Source organism: Macrotis lagotis, chromosome X, assembly GCF_037893015.1.
Source record: "Macrotis lagotis isolate mMagLag1 chromosome X, bilby.v1.9.chrom.fasta, whole genome shotgun sequence".
Lineage (NCBI taxonomy): Eukaryota > Metazoa > Chordata > Mammalia > Peramelemorphia > Peramelidae > Macrotis > Macrotis lagotis.
The window spans coordinates 630,189,853-630,205,006 of NC_133666.1; the positions used below are offsets into that span (position 1 = coordinate 630,189,853).

Sequence of the window (15,154 nt, forward strand, 5' to 3'; positions counted from 1 at the left end):
CCAGGAAAAGGGAAGGAAGGAAAAAAGGGAGGGAGGAGTGGGAAGGGAAAGAAAAAGAAGGAGGGAGGAAAAAGGAAGGGAACAAGGGAGGAAGGGAGGGAGAAAAAGGGAAGAAGGAAGGAAGGAAGTTCTGCTCACCTTACTTTGCATTATTTCATACAAATCTTCCCAGATTTTTCTGAAACTATACCCTTGATCATTTCTTATAAGACAATAGTATTCCAAATGATCACATTTTTTTTTAGGTTTTTGCAAGGCAAATGGGGTTAAGTGGCTTGCCCAAGGCCACACAGCTAGGTCATTATTAAGTGCCTGAGACTGGATTTGAACCCAGGTACTCCTGACTCCAAGGCCCGTGCTTTATCCACTACACCACCTAGCCACCCCAACAGTAGTATTCCATCACATTCATTTATTCAACTATTTTCCAATCTTTGGACATCTCAGTTTCCAACTCTTTGTCATCACAAAAAAAATATTGCTATAATTATTTTTGTAAAAGGGGCCATTTTCTTCTTTCTTCTATCTCTTTAAGATATAGACTTAGTAGTACTGGACAGTTTAATAACTTTTAAAACTTCCAAATTACTTTCCAGAATAACTGGACTAGTTCATAGCTACACAAGTTTAGAGATTTTTAAAATATGGCTATGGATAGCTTCAGTTTCTTCTTCTGAAAGTTGTCTATGCATCCTTCAACCATCTATCAGGGAATGGCTCTTATTTTAAATTCTATGACTTCTTCCAGTACTGTTCAACAGCATTGACAATGAAGTTATGTATGTGCTCTAGCCATTTTGGAAAACAACTTAGAATTATGTAAGAAAAGTCACTAAATTGTTCCAGAGATCCAAAATACAAAATGAAATATGTGCCTCTCCACAAAAACAAAGGAAGTAGTGTCTCACAGAGGCAGTGCTTCAACTACTAGTAGTAGGAAGTGTGATTTGAAGTACCTTACAAGTTTAACTTGTACCAATTCATTCAATTGAACAGGCATGAAATCACTTGTCCATCACCCTAGCCAAGAAAGCTACCAGCTTACTTTCAATGAGTATGCTTTAAGCACAGATTTTCCCAGTTCTGCTGGGAATTGTATTTTAAATCTGAAGGAATAGAATAATTTTACATTTTATGTTTTGCTCCCCCCCATTCATTGAATCACAATATTTTATTCCTTCCTCAACATGACCATGAAAAAAATTTTCAATATTAGTTAAACAAAAAGCATTAATATCTGAACCAAAGGAGTAGTAATTAATACTCGTCATCATTGATAACATCTGAATTTCTGCTTTCCCTTACCACCCTCTTCTGTTGCATACCTCTTTGATTTGGCAGGGAGAGAAAAGATAGACAATGCCTAAAAACCTATGCAGAGAAGCTCTTGGAGTTCTGGATAGCAAAGAGTCCTCCTGACTCCAGGGCCGGTGTTCTAACCACTGTACCACCTAGCTGCCCACTGGATAGCAAAAGGAAGGGAAATTATCTCACTATAATCCAGCTTCCCAGACTCATTGCTCTCAAAGGAATTGTCCCCATGTCCTAGAATGACTCCAGCTGAATCCTCTGATCTACAGGTTGCTAATTATTATAATTGGTCCATTGCTGTCCTTTGTACTCAGAGGACCAAAATGATCTCACTATGTTGGGGTCAATGTACAATGTGTTCAAATGTGACTGATCAGACCAATACAACCTTGGAAGACTCTGCCATAGTTCCAGCACAAATAGTCTGTATGAATATTTAGGATGGAGCATTCTCTAAATGTGCACATTTCATGTTTTTGAGCTACTATAATTCTTCTCTGCTCATAGAGCATAGTGCCTTCATTGATGCAGGCATGCTATACTGTGCAGTGTCTCACTTGTTGACTTGTTTCAGTGGTGTTCAACTCTTTTGAACCCATTTGAGTTTTCTTGGCCAAGATACTAGAGCAGTTTGCTGTTTCCTTCTCTAGCAATTTTACAGATAAGAAATTGAGGCAAACAGGTTTAAGTGACTTGTCCAGGGTCACACAACCAGTAAGAGTCTGAGGTCAGATTTGAACTCAGATCCTCCTAATTCCTGTGCCAGTGCTCTATTGACTATGCCAACTAGCTGCCCACATTTCACAGTCTATTACAGTGTTCTTTGGAGAGATCCTGAGAATGTCCTTATATCACCTTTTCTAATCTCTGTGTGAGCATTTGCCTTGTGTGAATTCTTTGTAAAAATAATGTTTTAAGTAAATGTATGTTTAGCATTGGAACAATGTGGCTAGCCCAACAGAATTGGGCTCTCTTTAGTAGAGTTTCAATGCTTGGCAGTTCAGCTTAAGAAAGGACCTCAGTGTCCAGTAATTTATCTCACCGATGATCTTCAGAATCTTAAGACAATTTGAATGGAAGCAATTTTGAAGGTCAGCCCAATGGCTCTGTAGAGCTTCAGATTGGTAGGCAAATAATACCTTTTTTCTCTCACATTTTCTACCAGAGCCATCCAAATTCTGAACTAACTCTGGCAATGCATGCATTAATCTCATCATCTCTGTGTACATCTTTGGTAAGTATACTGCCACGATAAATGAACTAATCTACAGCATTCAAAATTTCTACATTTGCTATAACTAATGGTTCCATGTTTGATATTGTGGTGCTGGCTGATGGAGCACCTGTGTTTTCTTGGTGTTAATTGTTCAGCCAAAATTAATACAAGCAGCAGAGAATCGATCCATACTTTGTTGCATCTCAGCCTCAAAAACTGAATTCTTGGCTTGTACCCTTTTCAAGTTACATAAGTTACCCTCAGTGTAATAGCTGACCTTGAGGCCATTTTCATCTTTGTTGAAGGCATCTGAAAGGATTACTAAAAATATCATGGTAGAAAGCATGATAACAATCACACAGCCCTACTTCACTCCATTGGTGACTGGGAAAGAGTGAGTACATTGTCCATCATCTAAAACCCATGCAAGCATGTCATCATGAAACTGATATACACTACCAATGAACTTCTTTGGACAACCATATTTTACCAATTAATACCTCAAGCAGGGCAATAAACACAGGGCAATAGACCAGGAACCCTAGGCAATGTCTGGATGAGTAAAAAATAGAGAGTAGTTCCTTCAGTCTCAAGCAAGTTTACTCTCCAAGGGAGTGCCCCTCCTACTGTTCTCTGGACCCATCTTACCCTAAGTGAGAGAGGTGGTGAGGACTTTGACTGATACATGGTCACAGTCACAGTCTGAACAAAAGTAAAAGCTGGGAAAAGATAGTTCTATCCTCATGAAGGTGGGGGCCATCTGAGAGGGAGTAGATGAATTTTTACTAACTCAAACACTTTCAACCCCACATCTGCCTACATACACATATAAATGGTAGTCAAACTTTGAGTAATTGAAAAACCAATCTGAATAATAGACAATGAAATATATCTCCCTTTTCATAACAGAAAAGCAGGGGATGTCCAGGACAGAATGTTGAATGTATCATATACAGTATAGTCACTCTATAAGATATTTTTGTACAACAGTTTTCCTTTGTCACAAATTATGGTGGAATCTAGGAGAAAAGACAAGGAAAGGGGAATAAACACTTATATAATCCCTACTCTGCTACAGTGCTAAGTTCTTTAAAAATATTATCCCATTTGATCCTCACATCAAGCCTGTTGGCAAGATGTTGTTGTCCCCATTTTATAGTAGAGGAAATTGAAGCAAACAGAGTAAGTTACACAGGGTCACATACTTAGGAAGTCTCTGAGGCAGAATTTGAACTCAGATCTTTTTAACTCTGGGCCTAGCACTCTATGTGCCTATAATCTAGCAGGAAAGTCTTTTATTTTTTCTCAGAAATGATTATAAGGACAAAAAGCATAATTAATATTGACAAAAATAATACAGTCAAACTTTAAGTAACTGAAAAATGGTCCTAAAGTACAGATAATAAAATGTTCCTCCCTTCTCAACATTAATTGTGAAGATTAAGATAAAGGAGTGCATTCTTCCTATTGGTTAAAAAAAAGTCTAGGATGCCCCTGTGCATAGGGAATATTGTATACATTATCATTTATTACACCAATTGGTTTTAACTGATTTTCTTTGTTAAGAGAGAGCTTCTTTTTTTGGAAGGGGAGAGCATATTGTGAAAATATTATAAAAGAGATTATAATATTGTAATAGAAATCAAAGGCTTAGATTAAACATATTTTTTTAAAAAATCTTATTAAATTTGAACCAGTTTTTTAACTTATCAAAATCTTTGAAATTGTCATTCAAAATGATAACTTTTCCCCCAGATTCATGTCTCCTGTTAATATGATAATCTGGTCATCTATACCTTTATCCAATGTTCAACAGCACAGGGTCAAGCAGAGGGACCTGGAGCAATCCACTAGTTTAAAAACCAAGTTCTTCATTGTGCATCATAAGAGCAACATGGGATTGATGATCAATCTTAATGGACTTGCTCATTTCATCAGTGCAATAAACAGGGACAATTTTAGGGTATCTGCAATGGAGAATTCCATCTGTATCCAAAGAAAAAATTGCAGAGTTTAAACAAAGATCAAACTATTACCTTTAATTTTTTTTTTAGTTTGGTTTTTTTTTGCAAGGCAAATGGGGTTAAGTGGCTTGCCCAAGGTCATACAGCTAGGTAATTATTAAGTGTCTGAGGCCGAGGCCGGATTTGAACTCAGGTACTCCTAACTCCAGGGCCAGTGCTCTATTCACTGCGCCACCTAACTGCCCCATTACCTTTAATTTTTAAAAAAAAGTTATCTTATTTTGTAATGTTGCTCTTATATTTTTTTTTCTTAAGGATATGATTTCTCTCCCAGCACATTCAATTTTGAGCAATGTATAGCATGGGAACAATGTAAAGACTATCAGACTGCCTTCTGTGGGGGGTGGGGGAGGGAATGGAGATTGGGGAGAAAATTGTAAAATTAAAAAAAAAATTTTAAATTAAAAAACAAATTCTTGTATCTCAGTGTGAGAATCCCCATGCTAGAAGGATCTATTTAGGATATGATACTGAACAATTAATTACTTTTTTTATAGTTCTGCCTTAAAACATTCCCTATTCTTACGTAATCATATTCTTCATCTAGTTCTCCACCTTTTTCACAAAGACACTTGACAAGTAGAATGTGTACTAGATCTGGTGCTGCTAAGGCCATATCCATCTACATCAGGTTCATTGTTCTACTTTCTGAAACCTACAGAGAATGATTGATTGAATTAAAATATATTTATTATATGCTTACTGTGCTTGCTAAGCTCTGGGAAAACAGCATCAGAAGTGAAGAGATGGGTAGATAAGTGACTTGGTGGACTCCCATCCTGGAGTCAGGAGTTCCTGAATTCAAATCCATCCTCAGACATTTGATATTTACCAGCTATGTGACTTTGGGCAAGTCATTTAATCCCACTACCTTGCTAAAATTTAAAAAAAAATGAAGATAAACTCAACCTTAACAGAACTTACATTCTAACAAGGGAAGATATACTGAGGAGCGGTAACCAGGGACAGGGCATTTTGGTGTGAAAAGTTATAGTCAAAGGGAATAGAACCATGGAGGGTAGATTGGCACACCCTTTCCAGGATCTTTGGCCACACTGACCTGAATATGGTTCCATAACAGCAAGGGGATAGGGATGAGAAGGGTTGATCTAGGACAGAGGCATCAACCTAGAGGCAAGTAAAACTTCCCAGTAAGGCATAACCAGATAAAAAATGTAATAACAAAATAAATAAAAATATAACTTGAGAGAGAGAGAGAGAGAGAGAGAGAGAGTGCAGTTAGATGTATAGTGGATATAGTGCCTAGACTGGAAATCTGGCCTCACATACTACCTGTATAACACTAGACAAGTCATTTAACCCTTTTTGCCTCAGTTTCCTTATCCATAAAATGAGCTAGAGAAGGAAATGGCAAAACACTCCAGTATCTTTATCAAGAAAATTCCAAATGGGGTCAAAGAGTCAGACATAACTGAAAACGATTGAACTAATCAATATATAGATCCTGCAGAGATTCATTTCTATTTGAGTTTAGAAATGCCTGTAATGTCAAATCATTGGGAGAGAAGATGGTAGGGGATTTAAAGTGAAGCCCAGCTAAGGAAAGTTGAACTGTTAGGATGAGCCACATGGAAGACATTTATCAGTCAGCTTTTTGGAGGCTCTGAGGTAAAAGCTACAGAGCAGAAAGGGCTTTGGACCACGATTTTTGAAAAGTAGGTTGTCATGCAAATTAATTAACCAGCAAGGAGTTACTTGCCAGGTGACCCTCTATTCCTGCCATTGGTTAAGATAGGTCTCTGATGTTTCCATTGCTCACATACATGATCCCCTTCCCCAATCACTATTTGTCTTTGGTTTAATTGCCCTCACTAATCAGATTCAAAATTGAGTCTGGGAGAAAAAAAGAAAATAGAACAACTCCTGAGAATTTTAGAAACCTCATGTTATTTTAGTAAATGGCTTTGCTTTGAGATATTTATATCAATTATTAAAGGAAAACACATTGCTGGAATTTCATGTAGGATATATTTTATTTCCATTTACAGGAACCCACTGGGGGGGGTGGATTATTTTCAACAGGAGAGTTGACTACAACTGGAATCCTCTTAACTGAATGCCTTCTATCATCAGACTGGTTGACTATATTTGACTGAGCAACTTTTGAAATTTCCACCACTTTTTAAAACTCACAAGGTCATATAGTTAGGGTGTTTGTTTAATCAATCATGATGTTCTTTTTTTTTTATGGAATTAAAGAGAAGTTCTTAAAAGAATCTCAGGGTGTACATATGCTCCTTTGTACATTTAAAAAAACCAGTCAGATCTATTGATTAATTGAAGAGACATATGGAACTCCTTCCCTCAAGAGTTCATGAAAATCTTTCCATGTTCCTCTGAATCTATTCCTTTCATCATGTCTTGACACACAACAATATTCTATTATATTAATATTTCTTAAATAGTTTGGGTTATTGTTGTTCAGTTGTTTCAGTCAAGCCCAACTCTTTCTGATTCCATTTGAAGATTTTCTTGCCAAAGATACTAATGTGATTTACCATTTCCTTTCCAGCTTCCTGAGATAAGGAAACTGAGGCAAGCAGGGTTAAGTAATAATGTTTGTCCTTCATTTTTGAAGAAGACCACAACATCAGGTTGATGGTGCTATGCCAAGCATGTGAATTGGATTTGAGTGAGAGGGTGCTGTGCTGTCACTTGGCCTCACTTTCTCCTCTAGAGCTATATGGGTGGGTCTAGTGGTCAAATATGAATCAGGACAACTGGAGATGGTCTTGGATGTGAGGCAGTCAGGATTAAGTGACTTACCCTAGGTCAAACAGCTAGAGTCAAATTTCTGAGGCTGGATTTGAACTCCTGTCCTCCTGACTCTACGCCAGTGCCCTATCCACTGTACCATCCAGCTGCTTGCCCAGGGTCACACAACTGATAAGAGTCTGGGGTTAAATTTGAACTCATGAAGTTGAGTATTTCCAACTTCAGGTCCAACACTTTAAGACTCTTCACCACCTAGGTGCCTAGCTTCAATCATAAATTGTAGTTGCCAGTATTTTTGTTGCAACAAAAATTGCTGTAAATATTTTTGTAAATCAAGGTCCTTTTACTCTCTCTCTCTCTCTCTCTCTCTCTCTCTCTCTCTCTTTCTGTGTCTCTCTCAAAATCTCTTTGCGGTATAGCTGAGTCAAATGGTTTACACAGTTTAGAAACTTTGGGGGTATGGTTCCAAACTGCTTTAAATTGGTCCAAATGATTTATAGCTTTTCCAATTCTTTGCCACTATTTTTTTATTCATTCTGTTATCCTTTTACATTTTATGTGTGAATACATTTCATTTATATTCAAAATTATGATTGTTGATTATATATTTCCTTCCATCATTTCCTCTTGTATTTTTCCTCTTGTTACTTCACCCCCACTTTAATAATAAAAAGATAAAAAGAAATGGACTTGTGATAGTATAAGGAAAACAATGTTTTTCTTCCCTATAGAAATTCTTTCTTCCCCTTCTATCCCTGATCTATAGATCCTCTTTCTACCTTTCTTTTTAACCCTTATGTCACATTCATCCTTTCAACATTCAAGTTTGCTAAGCTTATAACTATTCTTTTAATCATCCTGTGCTATTAGATCCTTTTCTACCCCTCCCCTGTTTCTGTCCCCTCTCACTTCCTTGTTTAAGTCTATATATGTGTGTGTGTGTGTGTGTGTGTGTGTCTGTCTGTCTGTCTGTCTGTCTGTCTGTCTGTTCTGTTCAATCTTCCTTTATCTAGTTCAGATTAAAGTGAGATTTATGAGATTCTGGTTTCTATACATGACTTCCATGTATACCTCATTTTGCACACCTCTCTTTCAAAATAATGATTTCCTTACTCTTCCTTTCTTCTTCAGTATAACCCCCCCATCCTTCATTTCTCTGACTCTTTTATCCTCCAAATGAATTTTGTTAATCTTTTTTTTGTTCAGTGGAGTAACTATTGAATAATTTGATTGATATGCTAAAGTAAATTAATTTCAGGGGGGCGGCTAGGTGGCACAGTGGATAGAGCACCGGCCCTGTAGTCAGGAGTACCTGAGTTCAAATCCGGCCTCAGACACTTAATAATTACCTAGCTGTGTGGCCTAGGGCAAACCACTTAACCCCATTAATTTCAGATTATATTTATATTAACATGACCTAATGATGAATAATTGATATAATTTCAGTTATTTAATTCGGACTTGACTTCTGTAAAGAGTGTTTTGAAGCTGTACTTTACAATTCTTGCATGTATCTTGTAAGGAAACTCCTACATTATACATTTCATAGTTATTTTTATTTTTGTTTAGTTTTTTTTTTTTTTTTTGCAAGGCAATGGGGTTATGACTTGCCCAAGGCCACAGAGCTAGGTAATTATTAAGTGTCTGAGGCCGGATTTGAACTCAGGTACTCCTGACTCCAGGGCCGGTGCTCTATCCACTGTGCAAACTAGCCACCCTCATAGTTATTTTTAAAAGATTTTCTTTTTCTTGTACTTATCACTGGATTTTGTTAGTACTATACAAAATACCCTGATGATTTTGTGGCTTTCATTTGTATCTGTATATTTTATTGAAGTTATTTTTAGTTTATTTTTAATTTTAAATTAAAAATCTTGTCTTGTTACTACAGATAGAATTTCTAGAACTATATCAAATAATACTAATGAACTTCCTTGCTTTGCATCTGATCCTATCTTGATGACCTCTAGTATTTCCATTATAGATAAAGCTTGCACTTTGGTTTTTTTTTTTTTTAGGTTTTTGCAAGGCAAATGGGGTTAAGTGGCTTGCCCAAGGCCACACAGCTAGGTAATTATTAAGTGTCTGAGACCGGATTTGAACCCAGGTACTCCTGACTCCAGGGCCGGTGCTTTATCCACTGCCACCTATATGCCCCTTGCACTTTGTTTTGAATAAATACTATTTAGCATATTAGGGAATGATTTATTTATCCTCATGCTTTTTAAAAAACATTTTTAATTAAAGTTTTTTGTTCCAAATTCTATCCCTTACTCATTCACTTCCCCATTCCCTGAGATGGTAAGAAATCAGATGTTATACATGTGCAATTATGTAAAACATTTCCATATTAGTCATTTGTATAAGAAGAATCAAATAAAAGGAAAAAAGAGAAAAATTTAAAATAGCATGCTTCAGTCTGTATTCAAATAATATCAGTTCTTTCTCTGGAGACAAATACTATGCTTCATCATCAGTCCTTTGGACTTGTCTTGGATCATTGTATTGCTGAGAATAGCTAAGCTATTCACATTTGTTCATCAAACAGTATTGCTGTGTGCAACATTCTGCCTGGTTCTCTTCACTTCACTGTGCATCAGTTCAGGTAGTCTTTCTAGGTTTTTCTGAAATCATCTGAAAGAAATTTCTGAAGTCATTTTTTTTGGCTTTTTGCAAGGCAATGGGGTTAAGTGACTTACTCAAGGTCACACCTCTAGGTAATTTTAAGTGTCTAAGGTTGGATTTGAACTCAGGTCCTCCTGACTCCAGGGCTGGTGCTCTATCCAGAGCACCACCTCATTGCCCTAAAGGCATTTCTTATAGCATAATAATATTCCATCACAATCATATATTACATCTTGTTTAGCCATTCCCTAATTGCTGTACACTCCTTTTATTTTCAATTCTTAGTCACTATAAAAAAAAGCTGCTACAAATATTTTTGGACAAATAGGTTCCTTTCCCTATTTTTTAAAAATGTCTTTGGATTATAGACTTAAAAGTGGTATTGCTGAATCAAAGGGTATACAGAGTTTTATAGCCCTTTGGGCATACTTCCAAATTGTTCTCCAAAATGATTGGAACAATTTACCAACAGTGCTTTAGTGACCCAGTTTTCCTACATCCCTTCCAATATCCAACATTTGCCCCTTTTTTGCATATTTGCCAGTCTGATAGGTCTGAGGTGATATCTCAGAGTTGTTTTAATTTGCCTTTCTATAATCAATAGTGACTTAGAGTCTTTAATATGACTATAGAAAGTTTTGATTTTTTTTCCTGAACACTTCTTTTTTATATCATTTGACCATTTGTCATTTGAGGAATGACTTATATGTTTATAAATTTGACTCAGTTCTCTAATATTTGAGAAATAAGACCTTTAGCAGAGATATTTGTTGCAAAATTTCTCCTTAGGTTTTTGCTTTCCTTATAATTTTGGTTGCATTGTTTTTGTTTATGCAAAAAAAAATAATTTTATATAATCAAAATCATCTATCATTTTGTAATGCTCTCTGGCAATATATGAGTCAACCTCATTGTCAATGTGTATCTCCTTTTGATTAATGAATTTTGGTTTCAATTTGCTTCTATAAAATGATACATTCACATCAACAAACCTAAAAAAAGTATATTTAATGAAGTGATTATAAAATAGGTAGAAATAAATCAGTTTTATAGAAAAAGTAACCAATAAGTCCTAATATAATAAAAAGAAGTGCAAAGCCTACATAAACATAATTATTAAGAGAAAACATCACTGATTTGGGAGAGCACCAACATCTGTCTCAGCAGTAGCTGGGGAGTCCCAAGTACAGGTTCAAGTCCTGATCGGGAAGGTCCCAGGTAGAGCGTCTTCTCTGTGGGTGAGACTCCAATTAGGCTAAGGTCTAATTAGATCTTATGTAGCTTGAGAACAAAGAAAAGCTTTTTGCCAATTATTTGTGGAATAAAACCAAATTTCCCAGGTTGTCAAAAGAGAGAGCAACCCCTCCCCGAACCCCAAGAATTATGGTGTTTACATTTAAGAATGGCTAGTTCCTGAAGAGATAGGCAGTGTAAATCAAGTACAACCTTGAGTCCGACCAGGACCAGCCAAGGACATTCAGCCATTCTTTTATTTTTTATTTTATTTTTTTTTAAGATTTTATTTATTTTGAGTTTTACAATTTTTCCCCTAATCTTGCTTCCCTCCCCCCACCCCCCCACAGAAAGGCAACCCATCAGTCTTTACATTGTTTCCATGGTATACAGTGATCCAAATTGAATGTGATAAGAGAGAAATAATAAGGAAGAAACATAAAGTATAAGAGATAGCAAGATCAGACAATAAGATATCAGGTTTTTTCCCCCTAAATTAAAGGTAATAGTCCTTGGAATTTGTTCAAACTTCACAGTTCTTTCTCTGGATACAGATGGTATTCTCCATTGCAGACAGCCCCAAATTGTCCCTGATTGTTGCACTGATGGAATGAGCAAGTCCATCAAGGTTGATCACCACCCCCATGTTTCAGTGGTTCTTTTAAATGCTCAAGATGTTTCAAGTATATGCATAAGATCAGTCCTGTTCCTCTCCCTACTGTACATCAGTAATTCTCTGTAGCTACACTATAAAGCCTTATCATAGAAAATCCTGTATCTTATGAATTAACCATACAATCTCACTGAAAAGTACATTTCCAAGGCACTTATCCACAGTATTCAAAACTTCTCCATGTTTTATATCCAATGTTTCCACATACAAATGGTGTGGTGCTGGCTAATGGAGCACCTGTGTTTTCCTGGTGTTGTTAGACCAAAATTAGTACACACAGCAAAGAATCAATCCATACTTTGCTGCATCTCAGCTTCAGAGGCTGTGCCCTGAGTGCACAGTCATCTGCAAACAGAAGATCGTGCACCAACACTCCCTCCACTTTGGTCTTGGCTTGTTGCCTTTTCAAGTTGAAATATTTATCCTGAGTCCTTGATGCCATGTTTGTTCTCAGTGTTTGGAAGTCTCTATTATTAGACTGCCTACCAAACTGAAGGTCTACAGAGTCCTTGTGCTGGCCTCATTGTGGCATGCCTGTGAAACCTGGACAGTCTCTAGCACCATGCCCAGAAACTGAATGACTTCCATTTAAATTGTCTTAGGGAGATTCTAAAGATCATCTGCAGAAGAAGATATCAGACCCTGGGACAAAAGCATTCCAACATTACTACATCAAGTGTACCTCTGCTAGGCTGACCACATTATTCGATGCCAAAAATACACAAATCAAAAAAATTATTTTGTGGAGAACTCACACAGGGCAAATGCTCCCACTCAGAAGAAGCGATATAGAGATACTTTGAAAGGTTCTCAATAACTTTGAATTTGATTGTGCCTTGTGGGAGAAACTAACAGAGAACCACCCAATATGATGTTCCTTCTTTAGAGAGGGTGCTGTGTTCTATGAACATGGTAGAACGGAGGCAGGTCAAAGGAAACATGATTTGCTAAATTTAGTCTCCCCATCCCAGATGTTCACATAGACTATTTATGCCCATCCTGTACTAGAGCATTCTGAGCTCATATTGGTCTGATCAGTCATAGTTGGACACATAATAACTTGTCTCTAAGATAGTATTATTTGGTCTTCTTTGATAACAAAGGACAAGAAACAACCAATTTGAGATGTTGGTCCTAACCTAGTTTCTGCCATACTCTTTTCTAATTTTCCCAACAGTTTTTGTCAAATAATGAGTTTTTGTTCCAAAAGCTTGGGCCTTTGAGTTATATACTAGATTATTATTAATTTTTTTTTAGGTTTTTGCAAGGCAAATGGGGTTAAGTGGCTTGCCCAAGGCCACACAGCTAGGTAATTATTAAGTGTCTGAGACTCGATTTGATATATACTAGATTATTAAGGTAATTTGTTATAATAAAATTTGTACTTAATCTATTCTACTAATCTCCCACTCTATTTCTTAGCCAGGACCATATTGGGTTTTTTTTTTTTAAGGTTTTTGCAAGGCATATGGGGTTAAGTGGCTTGCCCGAGGCCACACAGCTAGGTTAAGTATTAAGTGTCTGAGGCTGGATTTGAACTCAGGTACTCCTGACTTCAGGGCCACTGCTCTATCCACTGCACCACCTAGCAGCCCCCAGGAAAATATTGTTTTAATAATTACTGCTTTATATTAAAGTTTGAAATCTGATATGGCTAGACCACCTTCTTTTCATTTTCCCATTAATTCCTTGATATTCTTGAACTTTTGTTCTTCCAGATGAATTCTGTTATTATTTTTCTAACTCTAATTTTTGTTAGCTTGATTGGTATAGCACTGAATAAATAAATTAATTTAGATAGAATTGTTATTTTTTATTACATTAGCTCAGCCTACCCATGAGCAATTAATGTTGTTCCAATTGTTTAGACTTGACCTTGTATGAAAAGTGTTTTCTAGTTGTGTTTATGTAGTTTCTGGGTTTGTCTTGACCAGTAAACTCCCAAGTATTTTATATTATCTACAGTTATTTTAAATGAAATTACTTTTTCTGTCACTTCCTGCTGGACTTTGTTGGCAATATATAGAAATGTTAGTAATTTATATGGGTTTATTTTGTGTCCTACAACTTTGCTAAAATTGTTCATTTCAAGTAGTCTTTTAATTAGGATTTTCTAAGCATAACATCATATAACTGCAAAAAGTAATAGTTTTATTTTCTCATTGTCTATTCTAATAGTTTTAATTTCTTTTTCTTCTTTTCTTGCTAAAGTTAGTATTTCTAGTACAATATTAAATAATGGAAGTGATAATGGGCATGCATGCTTGTTTCACCTGATTGTATTGAGAAGGCTTCTAGCTTATCCAATAATACAGATAAACTTGCTGATGGTTTAGATAAATATTACTTATTATTTTAAGGAAAACTCTATTTATTCCTATGCTTTCTAGTATTTTAATAACTTTATCTAGTAAAGATCTTTTTTTTTTTGCTTATTTTTTCTGCCTTTTTGACAGCTTGGTGTTTTTATGTTGTAGTTTGGCTCTAGTCCTGCACTGTCCCAAACTTTTGTACTGGGACTCAGGTCTTACTGCTGACTTTCACTGGGCTTCAGGAATTAGTTACTTGCTTTCCTTGGCGGGTAGGTTACCCTTCTAGCTTGTACTAGGGGGTGGAGACTCCCTGTTGGCCTCTCTGTCCTTGGAGTTTGGCTACTGGCCAGCTCCAGGGTAGAACCTTACTGTTGGGTTACTCTTGTAACCCAACTGGTATCTGGCCCTGTAGGAAGGATCTTGTTGCTGGTCAGCCCCAAGGGTGGGTCCTGCTTCTGAGTTGCTGTGATGGGGCTTGACCATTGGTCAGCAAAAGGGTCAAGTTTTTTCTGGTGGCTAGTGATGAGGTTGGGGTCCCTGAGGTGAGGCCTTGCTACTGCTCAGACTGCCCATTTGTCTGGCATCTTCTGGTTTGCAGGAGGGCAGTCAACCCACCTTGGTGGATTGCCCCAGGCTAGGACCCTTGCTTTACTAACCCTGCTGTGACTCTGGTGGCTGCTGGTGTTGCTGTTCTTGGACCTCATTCCCTTCACACTCCAATGAGACAGATCTTTTTTGCCCTACATGGCAAAAAAGCTGCTTCCCTGCTCCTAGATCAATACTGAGATGGTTTTCTAATTGTGTGGAGGGGAATTTGGAAGAGCTTCAGAGGGTTTCCTTCCCCAGATTGCCATCTTGGTACTGGAAGTCTCAGTCCTATGGCTTTTTAGAATTTTAAACATGGGGGGCAGTAAGGTGTACCATGGATAGAGCCCTGGACCTGAAGTCCAAAGGACCTGAGTTCAGATTCAAACATCAGTTGTGTGATCCTAGGCTAATCACTTAACCCTGACTGTTTCAAAAA

General features: G+C 37.0%; 1 pseudogene; it reads left to right on the forward strand.

The window, feature by feature from the left end:
* LOC141500525 (general transcription factor IIF subunit 1-like) overlaps positions 1 to 15,154 on the forward strand; it is a 34,490-nt pseudogene that overhangs the window by 1,774 nt on the left and 17,562 nt on the right.